Raw genomic sequence first — 12,667 nt, 5'->3', positions numbered from 1 at the left:
GAGGGTATAACGGGCGGCTTGTCGGATAAAATTATGTTTCTAGTTATAGGATTGGTCGATGGGTAAGATATTGTTCTTAAGGTAGTCGTATATTGGTCCATATAATGGAGAATCTGAACCAGTCAAGGCATAGATAACATGGGATTCAGAGTGGTCATAGGCTGGGGAGAACAGTTGCTCTACCAAGAACTCGTAACGACTCTATTGCTCTGGAATTTGTAATAATGAAGCGATAGTAGCCATGGCATCGGTTGCTTTGTTGTTCAACCTTGGTATCTGCTCAAAGGTGATGTGCACAAAATACTGTTTGAAGTCATCCACCATTCGTTTGTAGGGTAGCAGCTTGTCATCCTTTGTTTGATAGTCGTTGTTGATTTGATTGATGACTAGTTGTGAATCTCCATAGACTTTTAACTCCGTGATTTTCCATTCTACGGCCATTTTGATGCCTATAACCATGCCTCATATTCAGCCACATTATTTGTGCATGGGAACATAAGCCTATATGATCTTGGTATAGTGTGTCCTTCTGGAGTGATGAAAATAATACCAGCACCTAAACCATGTTGGGTGTAGGATCCATCAAAGTATAGAGTCCATTATTTGTTAGAAAGAGCAAGAACATCCCTGTCTGGAAATTCAATCTCCATAGTTTGTTTGCCTGGTAGCAGCGCTTCGGCTAGTTGATCTACAATTGCTTGTCCTTTGATGGCTCATCTTTCTATGTATTGGATGTCAAATTCACTGAGAATCATGACCCATTTAGCCAATCGTCCAGTAAGAGCTGCTTTGCTGAGTAGATATTTGAGAGGATCAATTTTTGCTACTATCTTAATGGTGTGTGCTAGCATATAATGTCAGAACTTCTGAGATGCAAATACCACTGTTAGGAAAGCCTTTTCAATGAATGTATAGTTGAGTTCATAGCCATTCAATGTCCTGCTGATGTAGTAGATGGCTCATTCTTTTCCTTGTTGATCTTCTTGTGCTAATAGTGCTCCCAGCAATATATCTATTGTTGAGATATATAGGATAAGTGGCTTTCCTGCGACTGGTGGTACTAGAACTGGTGGATTCATCAAGTACTATTTGATTTGATAAAAATATTCTACACACTTGGTCTCCCATCTAAATGGCACATTTTTGTGTAGTAAATGATTGAATGGTAGACTTTTATCTGCTAGTTGAGCGATGAATCACCTGATTGATTGGAGTCGTCCTTATAGAGATCTGAGTTGACTAGTATTCTTTGGTGGTGGCATCTCCATAATGGCCTGTACCTTTGCTGGATCTACTTCAATACCTTTAGCTGAGACTATGTAGCCTAGTAACTTGTCTGATGTAACCCCGAAGACACACTTCTTAGGGTTGAGCCTAACTTGGAATTTCTTCAATCAATCAAAGATCTTTGTGAGGATGGTTAGATGTTCCGCTCTAGTGAAGGATTTAGCTAGTAAATCATCCATGTAATCTTCCATAAATGTGTGCATCATGTCATGAAAGATTGTTGTCATTGCCCTTTGATAAGTAGCCCCTGCATTCTTTAAGCCAAAAGGCATAACATTCCAACAATACGTTCCCCAAGGACAGGTGAACACGGTTTTATCTTGATCTTTCGGGGCTATTTTGATTTGATTATAGCCTGAGAAACCATCCATTAGTGAGAGCATTGCATGGCCCGCTACAAGGTCTACAATTATGTTGATACTGGGCAGAGGAAAGTCATCTTTTGGACAAGCTTTGTTGACATCTCAAAAATTAGTGCAGATTCTGATACTACCATCTGGTTTTGATACTGGTACTATATTAGAAATCCATTCTGCATAGTCAATGGGTCGGATGAATCCAACATCTAATAATTTCTTCAGTTTAGTTTTGACCATGAGTGCCACCTATGGATTCATCTTTCGTAGCTTTTGTTTGACTAGTTTAACTCCTGGAGAAATGGACAAGTGATGCATGATTAAGTGTGGATCTACTTCGGGCATATCGGCATATGACCAAGCAAAGTTAATTTGTTGTTCTTTAAAGAAAATGATAAATGCTGATCTTTCCTCCTCTGTCAGAGATTCTGCAAGGTGTATGTTTTTTACTGCTTCTGTAGTACCTATGTTGATTGATTGAGTGGGCTCAATCAATATGGGTGATCGCTCATGAAAGTGCTTAGGAAGAGTGTCAAGTCTCCCATCTTTAGGTGCCTTAAAAAGGTTTTCACCCTCAAATGCGTCCTTTATTTTTACTTTTTTGTGATCTAGAGCTGCCATTGACTGGTTTTCAGCACCAGATCTTTTACTTGGTTCATTTTTGTGACTGAAAGACTTGGCACTCCCTGATTGGCAGACTTCATTACTTTGTTCACTGGTAGAGCCTGTTTCCGGGTTAACGATACATGGTAGTGGATAATAGATTCATCATCTGGGAAAATTGGTATATCATGGATTTTAGGTTCATCCTAGTTTATGAGGTCAGGAAAGACAAGTGGTAAGGAATCGTTGGGTGGATCAAGTTCTACTACTGTAAGTGTCAAGACAGAGTTTTCATCGTGATTGTTCTTGGTTTTAAAGAAGTCCAGGATTTCGTCGAGGTCTTCGATGGTATTATCTTCCATATAGACTTGTTCATAATGTTTCTATTTGCTTTCCTTAGCATCATAGATGTTTTGTGGTCCAAATTCAAGAGGTCTATCTTCTGTATTATGCTCTTCTTGAGAAAGGGATATGGTGCTAGTGTTATTAGGGATATCTGTAGTAGCATTTGAGCAGGTACCCCACTCATATTCATTGGAATCAATCTCTGAGGCATCATCCCAGATTCTATCAGTGCTGTAAACTGGTATGTTGTATGGTGAAAACAAATCTTTGATAATGGATTCCATTTTGATAGTTTTTGTTGATTTAGTGTCAGATCCTGCTTCTACTTTCTGTATTTGTTCATAGACTGTGCCTCCTTGGGGAGAAATAACGGTATCCTGAGATGATTTTATTTGTTCTTGAAATAGTGGATCTTGAATATGAGCTACTGCTGCAGATATGGCCTTCTTGTGGCTTAGAAGCTTTTCCTGATGTAACTTTTGTTCTTGATGTTCCCGTGCCTTGCAGATTGTTTCTGCTGACTCAAATAGTGCTTCCTACTAGGATTCTTCTTTGTACTTCTTCTTTACTTTCCATTGAGGTTTCACAGTTATGCGGGGTGGCTTTCTTAATAGGAAAGTGAGCTTACAACCCAATCCTATTTTGTCTCTACTGGGCTGTGAAGGAAGATATATGGGTTTAGTGACTCCTTTGTGTTTCCCAATAGGTCCTTTACCATCATATCCCATTTTCTACATGATTAAGTATCCTTTTCCATATAGGTGTGTTGGTAGAACAATGTCCAGAGCAGCTGCTCTGTTATCTTCTTCCTCATCTTTGTATAACCAACAAAGAATATCCTTATCTTTTGATTCATGTGCTAGAGTGCCCAATTGGATGAAGGTACCATCAAATTGGGTGATGGGCTGAGTGACCAGATGTGTTGATGTAGTAGGCAATCCATGAGATCTGGGTGATGTCGGTAATTTGGCCAAACATAGGGGTTCTAAAGAGTATTCTCCCATTCCTTGGTCTTTGATTTGCATTTGCTACTTGAAATCTTCAGATAATGAGTTGGGCTTTGTTGTTTTTAGATCTGATGTTGAGGATCTCTGCTTTTCTCTATTATGAGGAACTAAACTGTCTTGGGCTACCCCCATTGCGTTGCAATGTTGAAATGGATTGTGATCAGCAAATATGGAGATTTCTTGTCCATCATAAAGAAATTTGACACACTGGTGATATGTAGAAGGCACTGCTTGCATTTCATGTATCTAGGGTCGCCCTAACAAAATATTGTAGGTGAGATCTATGTCTAAGACCTACATTCTTTAAGCCAAAAGGCATAACATTCCAACAGTACGTTCCCCAAGGACAGGTGAACATGATTTTATCTTGATCTTCCGGGGCTATTTTGATTTGATTATAGCCTGAGAAACCATCCATTAGTCAAAGCATTACATGGCCCGTTGTAAGGTCTACAATTATGTTGATACTAGGCAGAGGAAAGTCATCTTTTGGACAAGCTTTGTTGACATCTCGAAAATCAGTGCAGATTCTGATACTGCCATTTAGTTTTGATACTAGTACTATATTAGAAATCCATTCTGCATAGTCAATGGGTCGGATGAATCCGACATCTAATAGTTTCTTTAGTTCAATTTTGACCATGAGTGCCACCTGTGGATTCATCTTTCATAGCTCTGTTTGACTAGTTTAACTCCTGGAGAAATAGACAAGTGATGCATGATTAAGTGTGGATCTACTCCGGGCATATCGGCATATGACCAAGCAAAGTTAATTTGTTGTTCTTTAAAGAAAATGATAAATGGTGATCTTTCCTCCTTTGTCAGAGATTCTGCAAGGTGTATGTTTTTGACTACTTCTGTAGTACCTATGTTGATTGATTGAGTGGGCTCAATCAATATGGGTGATCGCTCATGAAAGTGCTTAGGAAGAGTGTCAAGTCTCCCATCTTTAGGTGCCTTAAACAGGTTTTCACCCTTAGATGCGTCCTTTATTTTTACTTTTTTGTGATCTAGAGCTACCATTGACTGGTTTTCAGCACCAGATCTTTTACTTGGTTCATTTTTGCGACTGAGAGACTTGGCACTCCCTGATTAGCAGACTTCGTTACTTTGTTCACTGGTAGAGCCTATTTCCGAGTTAACGATACATAGGTAGTGGATAATAGGTTCATCATCTAGAAAATTTGGTATATCATGGATTTTAGGTTCATCCCAGTTTATGATATCAGGAAAGACAAGTGGTAAGGAATCGTTGGGTGGATCAAGTTCTGCTACTGTAAGTGTCAAGACAGAGTTTTCATCATGATTTTTCTTGGTTTTAAAGAAGTCCAGGATTTTGTCGAGGTCTTTGATGGTATTATCTTCCATATAGACTTGTTCATAATGTTTCTGTTCGCTTTCCTTGGCGTCATAGATGTTATGTGGTCCAAATTCAAGAGGTCTATCTTCTGCGTTATGCTCTTCCTGAGAAAGGGATATGGTGCCAGTGTTATTAGGGATATCTGTAGTAGCATTTGAGTAGGTACCCCACTCATATTCATTGGAATCAATCTCTGAGGCATCATCCTAGATTCTATCAGTGTTGTATGTCACAACCCTCCTTTACCACCTTTGGATTAAAATACAAACTCTATTATATTTCTTTTGGATAAACTATTGAATGAATATTATAAAGGACAGGATCTGTATCTCTATCTGTACCTGGACTTTAATTTCCAATGAATGGTTCTGGCTCTGACCCTAAAGGCGAGTAAAAATAATAAATCACACACACATGGAAAATATACTTTTTTTTAAAAAAAATGTTTATTTAAACTCCTCACCCAAATTATGGCACATGTTGTAGGAGGAATAAGAAGCTTCTAGAGGCTTCTCCACCACCTTGCATGTAACTCCTCCCACTAAGTCTAATCAATTTGCATGAAGGCCAAATTTGGAGAGAGTCTCTATTTTTTTTTAATTAAAAATTAGATAGTGGAATTTGGAATTTTTTTTCTTATAAAAGATGTACAAGTTTTCAAAAAGAGGTGTTGGCTATTCCATAAGAAATTCTTCAAGTAAAATTTTCCTTTGTAGTCAATTTTTATTTTTCAGCTAATATTTTTGTTTGGGAGGACTTCTCTTCAAGTTTGGAGGATCAAGGAAGATTCATAGAGGATTCCACACCATTTTCAAGCACCCAGGTTCTTTTCAATTTAGTTTTTCATACATCTGATTCTTGCTGTAAATTAGATTAGATTAAATTTGTTTAAGAAATTAGATCCATTAGTTTCAAACTTTGATTGAATTGTTTAAGAAATTAGAATCATATGTTTCAAAATTTGATGAGAATTAGATTCATTTGTTTTCATATTCTTGATAAGAATTAGATCCATTAGTTTCAAATTTTGATAAGAATTAGATTCATTGTTTAAGAAGTTAGATCCAGATTAAATTGTTTTTTTTTCTTATTAAGTTTTAGATTGATTCTTGCTGAAGTAGAACCATCTTTATTTTCTCTAGAATCATCTCTCTGGTTATTGTTATCTGAATCTCATCCTCTAAAAAGATTTCGTTGTGATTATTTCCTCTGTATCTGGTTATATAAATTCTCTGTAAAAAAAAAAGAAATTATTTGAAAGTAAGGATAGATTTCACTGTGATTATTCTAAATTTCTCTCTGTAATTATTTAATGATTATTCTTTTTATCTCTATGAATATTTTCTCTATGACCATTCTAAACTCCCTCCTTGTGATTATTTTTTTGAATCTCTCTGTGAATTGAACAAAGAGCTCACTGTAAATATTAGTTGAACAAATCCTCTTGAACTCTGGGAGTGAATCCTGGAAATAAACAATTTTCCTGAGAAGTCTGGGAAATAACTCCCTCTCTGTGATGGCTGGATAAATCTCTCTCCCTCTCTCTCTGTAAATGATAAACTCCTGTTTTCTGTAAAGAGAAAAAAAATCAATAAAAAAAAAAAGAAAAAAAAAACACAATTATTTGCTCATCTATTTTGTTCTTACCTTCTTAAATAAAATCTCTTTTGTAAGGAAATATGAAACCATATATATATATATATATATATATATATATATATATATATACATATATATATATATATATATATATATATATATACATATATGTATATATATATATATATGTATATATATATATATATATATGTATATATATATATATATATATATACATATATGTATATATATATATATATGTATATATATACATATATATATACATATATATATATATATAATTCCAATGTTAATATACTAATATTAATGCCACATTATCATTATAATATACTGCATTTATTTCCGCATTCGGCACAGTCCCCGAAAATACCAGAAAGTACGCAGGGCAGCGGTATCGAAACTGCCGAGGTTAGTGGTACCCCCCACTACCCTGCGGACACTGTAAGTGGCCGCAAGGGAGTGGAGGGGACCACATGGCCCCCTCAACCCCTACGGGCCTGCACATGCAAGACCGCAGGGAGTGATGGGACCCGTGGTCCCCACCCCCTAATTTCTATAAATAAAACAAAGTTCGCTTATAAGAATTTCGATGGAAATTTTAATCGTTTAAGTTGTTTTTTTTTGTGTGTATCGTTTAAATTAAATTTAAGTTAATTTTTTTATATATATTTGTTTAGTTAAATTTATTTTCCTTAAAATTAGCAAGAGTTTGAATTCAATGTATTGTTTCAATTCCTTAGAGAATTATTGGATTATTTGATCCATGATTTTGGAAATAAGTAAGTCTCATTATTATTTCAATTGGGCCCCAAAGAAAAAAAATAAAAATAAAAAATTTTAAGCTAATCACTCATGAGAAATTTGCAACCTTATAATTAATTAGTCTCGCGATGAGAGAAAACATTTCTGCATTTTGTATGTAAATGGCGTTACTTTTGCATTGCATTATTATTATTTTGTATTCCTTATTTTCATGCAATTACTCATAAGTTCACAATCATCATTACCACGCCAATACATGTATTAATTCATTTAATTGTAGAATAATGATATTTCTCTTTTTCAAATAGTATTTAAAGTTTAAATTATGTACATCCATTTCATAATTATATTTTCAAGCATGATGTTAGTTTAGAAAACTAAACAAAGGAAGTTGGAAAACCAAAACTAGCAACGTTCGGTATATACGGTGCCTCTGGGTCACGCTTACGGGTAATGCCATCATGTTGAACTACTGCACTTAACGCTTAATAAAGCTGCATTAACGACGTCTGTGGCATCGTCCCTATAAATCGTCGGGGAGTAATAAGGGACATTTGGAAGTTAAAATCCAAGGGGCGGGTAATCCCCCTTGGATCGATAATTTAATAAGATAACTTTTAAATGATTTTCACATCCGTTGAGATACACCATAGTAAACCCCTTTTTAAGGATGGTCAAGTTAAATGCTCTCATGAAATTTATTTTCTTTATTTATTTTTTTACATCTTGAAGGGATATTGGTGATTTGCAATTGGGTGACGCTCATGATAAGCATTAGGGTCTAGTTATTTTTTTTTAGACCACAAGCAATAGGCCATCTTGAACCTTCACTTAAGCGCTCCCATCGTGGGTAGCAACCGTAGAGAAACTATCTGGGACACTGACCCTAGAAAGGGTTGCATACCCACAAATCAGTTTACATCAAACCATAGATTAGAAAATAGAACTAAATATTTTACGCCTTGATCCCGTGTCGAAGCGGGTATGTAGGTAGTCTTGGGATGGAGTTGTCCCTCGTACTCAGGCGTTCATGGGTGGGGCCTAGGCTTGGTTGAGTAAGAATCCTAATTGAAAGATAAGATAATCAAATTTAATTCAATGCATACTCGAAAGGAATCCCGTATGGATTCGCTTGACTTCTCAAGGATTTAAGCCAAATTCTGAGGCGGAATTCAAGCTTGTATTATTTTTAATTACTCCTAAGGACGGCGACCTCGGTGCATTCTTGCTAGAAGAGTGTAGTACTTAGTGAGTGGCTCAAGACTCGAATGGTCCCGATGAGTCTAAGTCTCTGGCCAGAGCATCTCCTATCCCGTTTGGATGGATGCCTACCTCGTATGGGTAGATGCCTATCACGTATTGGATAGATGGAATTTTATGTCCCGTATGGACAATTGCCTAACCCATATGGTTAGAAGCTCATCCCGGATGGATGAATGCCTAATCCTAATTGGATGGATGCCCAGAGTATGCAATTGAATAAAACATAAGGAAATATATATATATATATATATATATTCAATTTTGTTGAATAAATTTTGGTGGGTTATTACATGTGGTATCAGAGCAAAGGTTCAAATCTAGGCCTTGTGCTCACTTCAATTTATTCAACTATGGGAATTTTTTACAATAATAGAAATTAATTTTTTTTATTTTTTTTTTAAATCCTAAATCAAAAAAAAACTAACTACATAATTTAACTTTCAGGTAAAACCTAGAATGGCAAGAGGAAGAGGAAGAGGAAGAGGAAGAGGAAGAGGAAGAGGAAGGGGTAATGGAAGACATACTAGGAGTCAAAGGGAGGAAAACCATGAGGAAAACCATGAGGAAAACCATGAGGAAGACCATGAAGAGGATCGACACAACCCAAGGAATAACGGAGATGGGGTCCAAGCTATAATCGACCTTCTAACTGAACAAAGAGATAAAATCAACATATTGGAACTCTCTAAGGATTTAAAGAAAATCACCCCTCCTAAGTTCGATGGGAGGTAGATTGGTGAAGGGGCTGAGAATTGGCTAAATGAAATGGAAAAATATTTTGAGCTAAGAGATTTTAGCGAAACAACCAAGGCTTTATGGGGTTCCTATCAACTCACAGGGGAGGCGGCTAGTTGGTGGACCAACACCAAGGAACAAAATGGGTATAACTAGGATACGGTCACATGGGATCAATTTGTTCACCACTTCCAAGATAGGTGGCTCCCTCAATTGTTCTTTGATGAGAAAGTGACAGAATTCCATAATCTACGTCAAGGGCCCCTATCCGTTCAACAATATTGGGATAAGTTCGCCAAATTGCTTAAATATGTGCCTATGTACCAAAAGGATGAAGAAGGCCAAGCAAGGAAATTCATTTTGGGGCTGAATACCAACATAGGGGCAGAGGTTGACATGCATGGACCCAGAAATATGAATGAAGTACTTGAAAAGTCCCTAAGGCAAGAGAGGAAGATTCAAACACTAGCAGGGCGGAACTATAATGGGAACCACTCATTTAAAAGGAAGCAAGAATTCAATGGAAACACTAATTTCAACAAGGGTCAAAGGAATAATTCTTTCAAAAGGAGACCACTGCCTAATCAATATCAAAGGAATGGAAATGATAATAACAGGGGCAATAATAATAGGAGCAACTATAACAGGAATGACCAGTAGAACAGGATAACTTATCCACCCAAGGGCAATGAAACAAGGAATGATCCCCCTAGAAATCAAGGTAGGAGGGGTCCTCCAGGCGGATGCTTTATGTGCGGGGAAAACCATTTTGCTAGAGAGTGCCCCAGGATGCAAGGACAAGTTAGGGCCAATCAACCCCAACAAGGGCCCCAACAGAGGATTCATGCAGCAGTTAGGAACCAAAGAGGAAGATACCAGAATGTTCCCGTGGAAACTACAGGTACACTATTTGAATTACCAATATCAATTCTAATTGACACTGGATCATCTGAATGTTTCATCTCACCTGAATTAGTAAACAAATATGCATTAAAAGTTAATCAAATGGAGTCATCATGGATGGTTCAATATGGGGATAAGGCAACTAGGGAAGTAACTAAGTGTTTATCGAGGGCAAGGGTACAATTCCCTGAGTTCAAAACAAGGGTAGATCTCTATGTGGCACCCCTAGGATTATATGATGTAATTATGGGAATGAGTTGGTTAGCAGACCATCAAGCTAATGTAGATTTCTATAACAAAGTTGTTGAATGTTTGGATGATGGGGAGAAAAGAGTCAAAATCCAAGGAAAGTTTAAACCCATTAATATAGAAACTATCTCAGCAATGCAATTAAAGAAGGAAAGGAGAAGAGAAGGACAAATATTTATGGTTGAAATTGATGAAGGAAAGGAGGAAAATACACCAACATTTGAAAATACGCCTTTCTTAAAGGATTTTAAGGATATTTTTCCAGAAGAATTACCCGAGTTACCCCCTAAGAGGAAGTTTGACTTTTCTATCGAAGTACTCCCAGGAGCTGAACCAGTATCAAGGGCACCTTACCGGATGAACACAACTGAATTACAAGAGCTCAAAATGCAGTTAGAGGAACTCTTAGCTAAGGGATTAATAAGGCCAAGTGTATCACCATGGGGAGCGCCAGTTTTATTTGTTAAGAAGAAGGATGGAACCTTAAGGCTATGCATCGATTATAGGATGTTGAACAAAGTCACAATAAAGAATAGGTATCCCTTACCTCACATAGAGGATCTCTTTGACCAAATGAAAGGAGCGACAGTTTTCTCAAAGATAGATCTCCGGTTAGGGTATCATCAACTCAGAATTAAGGAGGAAGACATTCCGAAGACAGCCTTCAGGATGAGGTATGGACATTATGAATTCACAGTAGTTCCTTTTGGTGTAACTAATGCCCTAGCTGCATTCATGAACCTAATGAATAGTGTACTCCATGACTACTTGGATAAATTCGTTTTGGTATTTCTGGATGACATATTGATTTACTCTAGAAATGAAGAGGAACATTTAGTGCACCTACAAATTGTTTTGCAAAGGTTGAGAGAACATAAGTTATATGGGAAATTGTCCAAATGTGCCTTCTTTGAGGAAAAGATTCACTATCTTGGGCATATAATATCAAAGGAAGGAATAGCAGTCGACCCAGATTAAATAAAGGCGATAGTAGAATGGCCAATCCCTAAGAATGTTTCAGAGGTAAAAAGCTTTATGGGGCTAGCAGGTTACTATAGGAGGTTTGTGGAAGGATTCTCTAAGATAGCAAATCCCATCACCTCATTGCAAAGGAAGGGCAAAAGGTTTGTGTGGACCGAGCAAAGTGATAAGGCATTTCAAATCTTGAAGGGAAAACTAACTTCAGCACCCATTCTAAGGGTACCAGATCCAAATGGACACTTCACAGTCATAACAGATGCTTCTATTGAAGGGTTAGGAGGAGTACTTGTCCAAGATGAAGGGGTAGTAGCTTACGAATCTAGGAAGCTAAAGACTTATGAAGTCAATTATGCACCCCATGACTTCGAGTTGGCAACAATTGTGCATGCCCTACAAAAATGGAGACACTTCTTGCTAGGGAAGCCCTTTGAGCTAAAATCAAATAACCAAGGACTAAAATACATCTTTACCCAACCTCACTTAAATGCCAGGCAAAGAAGGTGGTTAGAGTTTCTAAGTGAATATGATTTTGAAATTGAATATATTAAGGGAAAAGAAAATAGGGTGGCAGATGCCTTAAGTAGGAGGAGACACTTGATGACTATAGCAACATTCAAAACCTCTTTCAAAAGGAAAGTAATGGATGAACAAGGACATGACCCATGGTATGAGCAAGTAAAATTAACTTTAAGACACAACCCAACCGATCCTAAGGTCGAAGGGTATACATTAGATGAAGATGGGTTGCTTAGATACAATAATAGAATCTATATTCCTAATTCAGGGAACTTAAGGGAAGTAGTCTTGTCAGAGGCTCACAATGCCCCTTATTCAGGCCACCCAGGAGTTAACAAACTTTATGCAGATCTAAAGAAGTTATACTTTTGGCAAGGGTTGAAGAACGATATTGTCAAGTATGTAGCTAAATGTTTGGAGTGTCAAAGAGTAAAGGCAGAACATAGACACCCAGCTGGATTGTTACAATTGCACGATGTACCTCAACACAAGTGGCAAGTTATTAGCATGGATTTTGTGCAAGGGTTACCCATGTCACCTTCTAGGCATGATGCAATAATGGTGGTAATTGACAAACTCACTAAGGTGGCACACTTTATACCAGGAAATCTGACAGATGATGCACCTACCTTGGCTAGACACTTTGTTAAGGAAATATTTAGGTTGCATGGAATACCAGA

Source organism: Cryptomeria japonica, chromosome 5 (assembly GCF_030272615.1).
Source record: "Cryptomeria japonica chromosome 5, Sugi_1.0, whole genome shotgun sequence".
Taxonomy (NCBI): domain Eukaryota; kingdom Viridiplantae; phylum Streptophyta; class Pinopsida; order Cupressales; family Cupressaceae; genus Cryptomeria; species Cryptomeria japonica.
This window is presented reverse-complemented; position numbering follows the sequence as displayed.